Raw genomic sequence first — 12,662 nt, forward strand, 5'->3', positions numbered from 1 at the left:
CCAAAAACACCTTCAACAAGCATTATTCCATTTTCTCCAAAATCTCCAAAACATAAGATGCATGATGGTCTTGATCCTGTGCGAGTTAAAGATCCTATTTTTATAAATCTTGATGATTCTATAGATGAAAATGTTATTCATGATGAAAATGTTACTCCTCTTGCTTCTGATAGTGAATATGAACTTGTTGATATTGATAACCATTTATCTAATGAATTTTCTAAAGCACTTATCCTAGCTCCTAGACAAGAACACCGTGGCTTGGGATATGAACATAGCCCTTGTTTGGATCTTGTGATAGCTCCATCTGCTGTGTTGAATGTTCCTCCGCTAGCGTGTTCCCTGCCTTCCCGAAACATTGATCAGCAAGATCGGGGGGTAGATGACGTGCTAGACTAGTTACATTAGCATAGCAGATTCTCTCCTCCTCTCTTTCGTTACTTCTTCTATATGTTATTCTCATTCTTCTATTTGTTGTCCTTGGTGTTGGCTACTTGAGGACGATGCAAAGCATTGAGATCTCTTTTGGTCTCTCTCATGTTGACTCAAAAGACACGTGTGTTCCCTTCTTCTAGGTGACCTTCCTTGATTGGGGAATGAAGAAAAATTATGCATACATACATATGATATATATACATGACTTATCATACAGCATACTGACCCCGAGGAAAGCGAAGTCACCTTGTGCTTTGTGTTTTGTGTCTATTATCCTTGGGCTTATCTCACACTTAGGGGCTAAATCCTTGCGATAACGTGCTCCTTTCCTTTCTTATTTCTTATATGTATCACTACCTTAAAGCAATCACCCCCGGTGAGGCGTGTGCGATCGCTTTAACGTAGGGGGGCATACATCCCGTTCATATCTTTTCAAGATACTTGAAAATTTCTTGACAAATTTAGCTTTGCCTTGAAAATTTTTTATTTCTTTCTTGCATGACTCATAGTGAGGGAACCTTACTACTGACAGTCATGGTTCTCCCTCGTGATCTTCCATTTTACTTTGTCAATCGAAGTCATAAGATCCTTAGTCCACTGGGGGCTTGGTGTATCTTGCCTCCTTGACGTGGTGAAAGTCTTTCAATATTGTTTCCTTGTACTTTACCGGAAGTATGAGCATACATACTCCCGCTAAAGTGGGGGCTAAATGTAGCGTCCTAAAATTGCGACACTTGCAATTTCAACCGCATTTGGGTCTTCACGATGGTGACGCAACACGCAACCTGAATGGAGACCCCGAAAACTGATTATGACACCAAAAACTGCATTTGCTTGCACCCTGGCCTGAACCTCCTTTGCACCCTGCTGTCCCGGGAGGTGGGACCAGAGCGCCTAGCGCCCTGGTCCTTCAGGACCATGGCGCCCAGCGCCCTGGTCCCTGGGTCCTATTTTGGGCCCGGTCTCTTTTGGACTTCGGGTCTTTATGTTTGCAAATTGGAAAATTATCTTTCCTGGTCGGCCTAAGGTCGGGAAAATCAGTCTATCAGCCCTAAATGACAAGTATATAAAATACATTTTCCTCTTTCATTCAACAGGATGGAAAAAGCGTGGAAACTATACTCAAGCATTCAAGCATTCAAGCATTCCTTCAAGCCATTGATCATTTCAAGTCTCCATTCAAGGCTAAGTGTTGTATTCAAGACAAGGATTCAACCATTGAAGAGGAGATCACATACTACATACTACAACAACATACAACATCTATACCTTCGCACATAAGGATACAAACATCCTTAGAACAAGGTATTAGTACTTGTTTTACAGTTATTTACATTTACAGCACTTGCTCATTTCTTGGTTAATTCCAAAACCAGGGTTTGACCTAAAGGCAAACCCCTAATCCCTAACCCCCCAATCGTCTTCGCTTTTCTGTGTGTAGGTTGCAGGTACGCGGCTGAAATTGAAGATCTGGAATCCTTGTGCAGAGACGAACAGATCCCCCTTCGTTTCGCGGATTTTTCGGAGGACCGTGGTGCCGGGCGCCATCGTCCCGACAACTTTTGCTCAAATTTGCAGGACAACGCCGTATCGACATTTTACTGCTAATTCCAGGTCCGCAGCTTCATACTATATCCCTATCTCAGTTTATAAAGAGAATCTTTGTCACTTTCTATGCATTCCTAGCCTAATTCTCCTATGCACATTCTTTACAAAAGAGGGTAGCCTTGCTTTCTTAACCCTTGAAACACATTTAGCATCCAATCTTGCCTTGTGTGGGATTGGATCTTGTGGGTTTCAACCCCTCTTTTGAATGTAAAGTTTCTCCCCTAAGTGAAAACCATCAACCCTAGCGAACCTCCCTTCTCTCTCCTCGGAGTTGGAAGAGGGGAGGGCAACTAGGGTTCGATCACAATTTTCCGCTTTATAGCACAATATCATTGATGATGAAGCATACTGAGTATCACGTCTTCAGGACTTAGAGCTACTTGATGAGAAGCGACAAGTTGCATACAATCACCTCAAGGCCTATCAGCAACGCTTGAGCAGAAGCTATAATCATCGGGTTAGACCTCATACATTCAAGGTAGGTGATCTTGTTCTCCGATAAATTCCTTGTAACCAACCCAACCGAGAACATCAAGGAATTTTTGAATCAAATTGGCTGGGTCCATATGTTATTACTACTGTATTTGGGTCTAGGGCATATCAGTTGGCTACTTCAGAAGGAGAACCGCTAGCAGATCCGATCAACAGCATGCACCTCAAACGGTTTTATACATAAGCTGCATAGAGCATCAGGCTCCCATGCATATTAGGAAAAACACCAAAAACATTCAGATAAATGTCTTGAAGAAAATACAAAAAAAATCAAAATAGTAAAAAAAAAAAATCATGCATCCAAACGGTGAACAACCACTCCAATGGCACCTTGGGTAAGTGCGAAGGTGAAAACCTGGCAAACAGGCACCACTTGTAAAGGCTATGACTCCATTGTCTTTCAGACTTGTGATCACATTCACTCATCCATCAGTCCAAAACCATGGCTTGTTATTGATTTGCAATCAAGGATAGTACTTCACGCATCTCGCATCCCACTTTTTCATAGTCAATATCCTTAACCTAGTTTGATGGAAGTGGATACTACATTGTTTTGTGATTCACTGAGTTCTACATTGAAAACTATCTCGCAAAAAACCAAAAACATTGAAAAACTATCTAACAAAATCCAAAAACATCAAAAAACATCAAACAAACAAAAAAATGGCAACACCTTGTACATACATTTTTCAAAGCAGATACCAAATAAAACATTGTGAAAATCTCCAAACGATGACCACTTATCGCATCAACCAAACAATCAACATCAATGCACCCACTATCTTAAAACAAGGATGCATCCTTCCTTACCAAAAACAAAGACAAGATGACATTTTCTTTGACAAGAAAATTTTGTTTAAGCTACCAAATACTTGGTTAATTTATAGGTTATTCATTCATTTATATATATCAGGTTCCTACAAAATTGTTTGTGTATCTTCTGTGATTTATTCCGATGAAGTACAGGGGCATGTCCTAATGGTGTCTACATGGGAAGTTCACTAAGCTACGTGATCTTATGCGAAATACAGTCATGGATCACTACGGCTTGCTGACTACAGCGTATACCTCAACCATATGAGCATGAACCATTATCAAGGGTTCATATTCCTTATTCTTTATATACGTTATTTGCTTACAGGTACCATGCTCCATCCTTAGTTCCTACTACCTCATCCAAACTCAATAATGGTTTATCTCTGATTACGGTATGAACTTGTCTTAGGATATGATCGGCAAAAGATCAAAGAGGATGTTCCAAGTCATGCATGAAATGAGATAATCCTTGTTTGTTCCGCAAGCAATACTCAGGTCAACTTGATCCATTATATCAAGTTGCTTGTATTAACTTGCTATATCAAAAACCATGTAAGCAATACTCAGGTCAACTTGAATCATCATGTCAAGTTGCTTGTATTTTCTTACAATATTTTAAAAGATCAATGATGAAAATAAAGCACTATGGATCATCATTCCATCTCATCTGTTTATATTACATTCTGTTCCATTTACTCATTCATTATTCATGTACATGGTTTCGTATGCAAGTGCGAGCAAAGTTAATATAAGCAGTTATGTGAAAATTGAGCTATTCTTGGATACAATCGTGATAGAGTACTCCAATACATCATCAGTACATCATGCAAAGTCTAAACAACCTTGCATTCATCTATCATGATCATATCATCATCATTACAATTAGTTGCATTTGCATCAAGTCCATTTCATATCATTTAGTGATATAAATTTACATATAGTTCATTATCATTTATTGACATTAGTCTTCTTATATCATTTCATCATCGCATAAATCATGACATTTAGATTCATTCATATGATAAAATTGTCCTTGATTGTATTAGCTATTACTATGCATTCATTTAATATCATTTACAACTCATCATTTATTATCATTTAAACTTAATTTTCATACATTTGTTTAGATTCCCATAGTTGCATACATTTATTTATCTATCCATTAGTTAAGTGTATTCATTATATTCATTTAGTATATCCTTATACTCATTCATTTCATTTCATTTAGGATTCGTTACAAAAATGCATTCATTCTACTTTTTAATTGCATTAAGGTGCAGTAACCCATGAGTTGCATTATCATTATCACTTCATCATACTTTTTACCATTTAGACTCATAAAACCAAACCATTTGTTTCCACATAGGTTCATCTATTATCCATGTACGTCATTTAGAAATCATCATTTCAACATTTGTTACATTCGTCTACCCAACATCTAGATGCATTTACATATATAAATCATTCATTTACCGCATTAAATCCTAAAAACATTGCATATTATTATCTCATTGTCTCATCAAAATCCAAACAACCATCATAATCATCATTTATTATGCATACATAATCATCATGGCATTACATACATATGGCATTATATAAACTGCATATACATGTTAGCATCATGTCATACAATATGCATATAGACATCATGTAGGCATAAATCATCATAAAAACATGCATATAGGAATCATCTCATAAAAACACATACATATAGCAAGTATAAAGTATCCATCTGAGCATAAAATCATAAAATCATCATCCTACATAAACATCCATACATGTCATCAAAATGCATATCCTCACAAAAATAGGATCTCATATATCATATCATATCGCCAAAAATATACATGTATCAGAGTACAATGAAGTCCCAAAAAATGGCTACCAAGAGCCATCCAAGGTACAGTCCAAATAATAAAATACATACATACAAAATGCTCTCTCAGATGCCACTCTGACCAAATGTTGCACCCCCATCTCTACTTGCTCCCCCACTAGTCCCCGCTCCACTTGATCTATCTCTCCATGGAGGACCCATCACACCACCACTGCTCTGCATCCTCTGAGACCACTCTGATCTCACCCACCGCATCTGTGAATAGCTAAGTACTCGCTGACTAGCTGGCACCACCTGCTCATATAACCCTCGCCAATAATCTATCTCCTCCTATGCTCGCCACATCTCCCTCATCGCATCCCCAATAGGACCCTATGCTCCTACTCTTGCTCCCACCCGTACTCTCTCCTACAATGCTGCAAATCTCTCCACGGCCTCATCCATTTCTTGCAGCACCATAGTAAGCTCTGACTCTCACGCAAATAGCTACACATCTCTAACTGCCACCTCTGCCTCCAAATACTCTACGCGAGTCTACAAATATCCTATCATATGATCTCGCAGATCTCCTCCTGTAGCTCCCTCCCCCATATCCATAGGTGCCTCCCCAGTGGCTCCCTCTCCCGTAGCTCCCTCCTCTATCTCCATAGGTGTCTGTCCCTCACCTGCATCCCTGCCACCTAATCTCATACCTCCCTGCATCAATGGTCCCTGAGATAGCCACAATGGCTGTCCACCTCTCCCTCTCCACTATAATCGACCCCCACCTCCACCTCCGAATCCACCACCTCCTCCAAACTCGGCACCCCCTCCTCCTCCTCCATCCCCACCACCACCATCTCCATCACCACCATCCCCTCTCCCTCGTCCACCTACTACTCCACAACCTCCTCTCCTCCTCCATCTTCGTCCCCTCTCCTCCTAAAATCTGGAATCGGCTCTGCCAGATCTGATATCCGAGGAATCAGATGAGCCGCAATATACTGCGTATACTCCTCTGACACCCCAGCATCCACCATCCTCAGCCTCATATGTCATGGTCTTTCCTTTAATGTGTGAAACTCTGCTAATGCCTAATCATATGATAATACTAGCCCCCATAAGTACCTCTCTCGGACCACCTTGGCATACTCTCCTGAACCACTAGGCAATCCCTGCCTCCACCCAAACTATCTCAACACCCAGCTTGAAAGCTGTCTCTCAACATTGTAGGTTGTCCTACCAATGAGGAATCGAGTCATGAAAACATATGGCAAGGCCTCCACATCATCCTCCCATGGCTCACACTCAATGTACGGCCTCCAGATCACTGTATCGAAGTCATCCAGTGCCCGCCGCCACCACTCCAACTTCCCCAGCTAGGGCTGACTCATCATACCTCAATACATATATACATAGAGCTGATCTACTACTTGGAATCTCAAACTGACTGGTCGGGTAACAGGTAAATGCTCCCACGCCCAAATATGCAGTAATGCGATACCGACTCCCAATGAGCCCCTCCCTCAGTATGCAACCTCATGAAGATCTCGGTATAGGTGCGATAGCACGCACGGTCCCCATGCAAACCGGGTCCCATCTGTAATCATCTGTTCAATCAGCTGACCCCAACCAATGGCAAGCCCATGTGATCATCTATCTGGACACAACAGTCCCCCAACAATACCTGATAGCACTGCTGGTAACGGCTCATACAACGTGGCTATGTCCTCCCAGGCTATCGATCCATCATCAACATAGACATCCTCCTCAAAAAATCTCTGCACTGCTAGGGTCCCCCACGCTCGGTCATAGCTCACCATCTCTCCTTAGATGGGAATGTGCAGGATGCGCCATACATCCTCCAGTGTAACTGTCATCTCTTCCTACGCTAAGTGAAACATACATGTCTCACTATGCCACCGCTCTACCAATGTTGTAATCAAACCGTGACAGGCATATACATCACATTGTACAGGCCTGTCGCTGCAATTCAATCCATCTCGACCTCTGTCAACCGATCACGCAACACCTGTGTGGCAGGATGTCTCTCACACAACTGTAAGATGCGAAGATCCTCCTACACAAGTGCATCAACCATCATCATCAGTTGTTTTGTTTCAAACTTTCTTAAGTTTAAACCTAGACTATCAATAGACACTTTGATCAGGTATCTTCGGGTCTCAACAGGTAAGCAATCATGGCACACCTAGACTTCAACAGGCATTTATCCTAATGACCTAAGTCTCATCAGGGCTGGTATGGTTCAAAACAACTCTCACCTCATCTCTCCATCCATCCATCATTAGCATCGGGAGATTTTTGTTCAAACAAACTGGAGCATCTATTTTCCTACACAAAAGCGTTATCTTGTACACAGTAGTGCTAATATCCTGACAATAGCGCTCAAACAACAGTAGTGCTATATTGACTACACAATAGTGCTACCTCGCCACAACAGCACTCAATCAACCACCCAATAGCGCTAACAAAACAGAAGCGCTAAAAAATCTATGCAATAGCGCTAACCTTTCCTAAAGCGCTAAAACCACTATGCAATAGCGCCATAGCGGCACAATAGCGCTAATTAAGTTAACAACAGTGCCAAAACACAATTTTAGTGCTATTGTCTTGACTCAACTTGGACCTAGCTAAAAACATATCAAAATGCACAAAAATCAAAAATTCAAATTCACATACCATTGGTCTGTAGTTGTCTGGCCATTGGAATCGATGGACTCGCTCTAATCGGTGCTCTGCTATGGGAACCGGCATCCTGACTGTTGCTTGCTTCTCCAAAAAGTCAAAACCAGAGCTCAGATTTCACTATGGTCGCGAATAAAAATGAGCCTGTTTTCACCCCTTTCTCCTCATATAACCCTTCGTCGTAGCCCTAATTTTCCCCTGTTCACCGTCGTGGTCCCCGTGAACTTCCCGAGCCTCCCATTTCTTCATTTTATCTCCGATTTCTTCTATTTTTCACCAATGTTGCTAAAATCTTCTCTTCTACCACCTTGCCAATTTTCATCCTTTTTCGAGAGCGCCCGATTTTTCAAAAAATTTCAGCCCATCTCTCGAGGGAGCATGCCACCCATTAAATTAATATTTTATGGGGCATGTTTCTTCACACCTATTTTTCTTTCTTTGAAACGACGCGATAAACCGCACTGTCTCAAAGAGGGGCAAATGTAGTCACATAAATCTATCCATTTTAATTAAATGAATATTTCGTATTTATTTGATTAAAAATCCACTAGCCATCAGTTAATTAAATTAATATTTAATTAATTCATCTTCAAACATTCTCCTATTAATTAAATAAATTATTCAATTTATTTTAATTAATTCATTAAACCAAATTCACAATCAATTAAATGAATAAATTCTAATTAATTCAATTTAATCCTCTTTCCTCTTTTAAATAAATTAAATAAAACATTTATTTAAATCATTACCCCCCCCACTTGCATTTTCTTACAAATGTAACTTGCACCTATTTGTTGAAATAAATGAATTTTATTTTAATAAAAATCATATTTTCCCTCATCCACTAAATCCACTTGCACTCCTAAACCCCCTTCTAGATTCTTCTAAACCCTTCATAATTAGCCTAATCCATCCCTTAATTATTGTCACATTCCTAAGCAACTTGGAGTCACTTCTCAAAGACTTCAAAGTCTTTGAAAAGCATTTGATGCTTTGTGTGTTCAACAATCTAACCTCTAAAGTCTTCTAAACCACTTATGGCTCTTACATGACCATTTATGGTTAACCCCTAACTCAACCCTCATGTGACTCATGTGTCTCCTCAAGCATTTATTGCTTTGACCATGGTTATCCCTTTTACCTTTGCACAAGAGTTTATCCATTGGATAAAGGTTTTATTCTTTGAATAAAGAATTTATTCACTCAACCCAACCTTGACCTTGACTCCCAAGTTAACCTTCAGGTCATGTCAAGCATTTAATGCTTCTTCCCTCTCCTCTCAACCCATCTCATATTGACACTTGTCATCCTGGGATTGGGTTGAAAGTCTTCACATGATTTGATATCATTCAATTTTGACCCTTGTTGAGATTACTCAATCTCAACCATCCATTGCTCCATTTTTCTTATAAATAGAGTCCATTTCTTCATAATCCTGATCCTGAAAACTTGTATGCATTTAATATATAGTGAATTTTAGAGAGAGCATTTAGCATAAATCACATATATTGTCATTTTGGACTAAAATAAATTTTAGTTCATTTTATAATATATCTAATTAGTTTGTTTCACACTTGCATAAGATAAGTCATAATCATCTACAATCTTGAACCTCCATAAGCATCCATAGTGCAAAAAGCTGCTGAGAGTTACACTAATTTGGAACTTGGAGATGAGAGGAACAAAGGAGAAGGAGCTAAGAGCATGTTAAAAGGCATTTGGAGATGTCTTGTGGTATTTACTTCCATAGTTAAATCATTTATCATGTTTTTAGTGTCTCTTTTGATATGGCTGTTTATATTAGTTTTTGGTTGATTAACACTAACAGTTTCTTGTGTTTTTATGTGTTATACGACCACAGGTTTTTGTCTAACCATTGTGTCCATTTTGCAAAGCATCATTATCTATTTAATATTGATTTCTTGATAGAAATCTATTTCACTTATATGGTTACATAATTAATTCATTGTGTTTTGTAATTCTAATGTCATTACATAATTAATTCATGATGCACCTTTTAATGTTTTTAATTCATGTTCCACCTCTAGCAGGGCCTAATAGTATAATTGTGTCACCCCAAGGAGATGGAGATAGGGAGAGTGACTATTTATGTGACATTTTTTAAACTTTGTATTTATTTATAAAATTTGGACTGTTTAATAGTTATGTGATGGATGTTGATTTAAAATACATATGTGATGGATTGCATGTTTATGATGATACGTGTGAAATTTTTTGAACTTTGTGTTTATTTATAGAATGTGGATTGTATATTACCTATGTGATGGATGGTGAATTATGATACATATGTGATGTATTACATGTTTATGATGACACATATGTGATGCTTATGATGCTCAATTACATATATGATGATACATATGTGAAGTTTGTGATGCTTATGATACATATGTATTTATTGTTTATCAACTTGCAAATGTAATGCTTATGATGCTCAATTGATGGTGTTGTTTTCTTGTATATATTTTGTGTGATGCTATTAACCTTGGTGGAAACAGGTAATTGACTACAGAAATCGTCAACCCTTTAGTTGAAGATCCTGCATAGTCTACATAAAGTAAAGGTAAGGAATTAAAAAAATTACAATGATTATGATGACAGCATTTTTTTTTTTAATACTCTTCTTGTCTACAAAGTTCATGTTGTTCATGGTGTGTACTATGTAATTTTTTGTAACGTATCATGTAATTTTTGTCTACAAAGTTCATGTTGTTCATGGTGTGTACTATGTAATTTTTAGTAACGTATCATGTAATTTTTATCTAACATAAGATAATTGAATTAAATGTGCAGGAACCTGAACCCCTTTGATGAGGATCCTGCATAGTCTCATGGATCGATAGGTATAAGTCAATACACCTATAGAAATAGTTAATTTTTAAAAAATTACTAGGAAAACAAACTTCCTCAATTCTTCAAACCTCGACATTAGCAGCAAATCTAATACAGTTATCAACACTTGAGGCCCCAGTTGGACTTATTCAATTTTTAATCTCAAAGTCAACTTCAGGGACGACTTCTTCATCAAAATTACCTTCATTTGCAAAATATCTCTCTCATTACCAACTAACTCTCTCATTTGATGGAGTGCAGGTACCACCAAATAGGTATTTGTTAGATGTGTCTTTCTCGAGCGAGGGAAATATAGGAATAATCGACAAAAGTGAGACATGTAGTAGGTCTAAAATAGGGAGATCAGCTAGAGGTCAAAAGATTAGAAGAAAATTCAATAAACACATGGAATTTTTCTTTGCTCAAGGGGGGTCATGTTCTTATGATGATGAGACCAAAGGTGACATTGAGGTGCCCTTGAGGTACAAACATCTAGAGAAACAATGGGTACCCAAGGAACTTCCTCCAATAAACATCAACTTTTTGTGTTAACGAGAGGATATATCACATAGCACCTTCGTTGTTACATGGTTTGGGCCTATTTTCCATGGACGTCATAAAGGTCTGTTACAACAAAGTTGTTGAATTGATGGAGTATGTCGGACCTTGTTACAATTACAAAGTTGGATGTAGATTGTTCGATATAAAAAAGGTATGTGTAGGTATGCACTATCAGCAAATTATATACAACAAAAAGATAATAATCAAAGTAAACGAGTGGTTGTATACATTGATGGAAGGACAAAAGCAATAGGGAATATTGCAGATTTTATAAATAGTACGTGACTTGGGTCAACTAATAAGCAACCCAATTGCATATTTGATGCACGCGAGGGAAATCATGTATTCGTATGTGCAATAAAATCAATAAATGCAGGGGAAGAGCTGCTAATCAATTACAATTTAAATCATATAGATACAAACAAAGTTTCTATCATGGGGGTGGTACGTACTATATACCATTTAAATTAACCAACCTCCAATTAATGACTCCAATATACCATTCTTTATTAAGTTTTTTTGCTAAGTCTATTGGTTTCATTTCGCTAACATTTTTATATTTTTTCTTTGTAACGAGGCGACATGGATCCATCACATAGCACAAATAGAGATGTAGGTTGCGACACTTCTACTGAGTAGGTAAGCCTCATTGTAATTGTATAAATTAGATAGAAGCAAATTGTTACATTATTATGTTCTTTTCTTAAGTGTTTTGGAGTAATTTAGATAGTGTTAATAATATTCTTGTCATAGACGGATGTTCAGGGAAAGGGAAAGGGACTTGCAGTACATCAGCACCTTTATAGGGATGTGGACTCAACAGTATTATGCAATGATGACATCACATCAACCACAAATCCTATAGAAATGATGAAAAAGTCTGTTAGAAAAATTAATAGAGAGATTCTTGCTTTGGCATCCATGAGCCATCAGACTGATGAAATAAAAGAGAGGGTGCAACATTTGATGTGGATAGCACAAAAGTTGCAAGTAATAACAAAAGTTCAATAATGGTTTATATTTTATTCTCTTTTATGTCATTAATTAAAATATGTACGTGTTGTTTTTACAGGATTTTATGCATCCTCATCAACCTGATGGCCATGATCAGGGTATTGCAGGTAGTTTAGGTGATGACGATTTTCTTGGCTTATCACTTGTTTGTCTTATCAAATTGAGTACCCAAAACACATCATACTTGATATTGTCAATGTTCATAATAAAGGTTCATCCTTGTTTACAATTCTTGTAGTTTTCATATATTTAATGTATTATTCTTGAGGTGTTGTCAATGTTCCTATGCAAATGTCGCCTTCTCAGAGGCTAGCCCCACCTGTATTGTTGACTGCAATGTCAGCAACACGCAGCATGC

Source organism: Cryptomeria japonica, chromosome 10, assembly GCF_030272615.1.
Source record: "Cryptomeria japonica chromosome 10, Sugi_1.0, whole genome shotgun sequence".
Classification (NCBI taxonomy): Eukaryota; Viridiplantae; Streptophyta; class Pinopsida; order Cupressales; family Cupressaceae; genus Cryptomeria; species Cryptomeria japonica.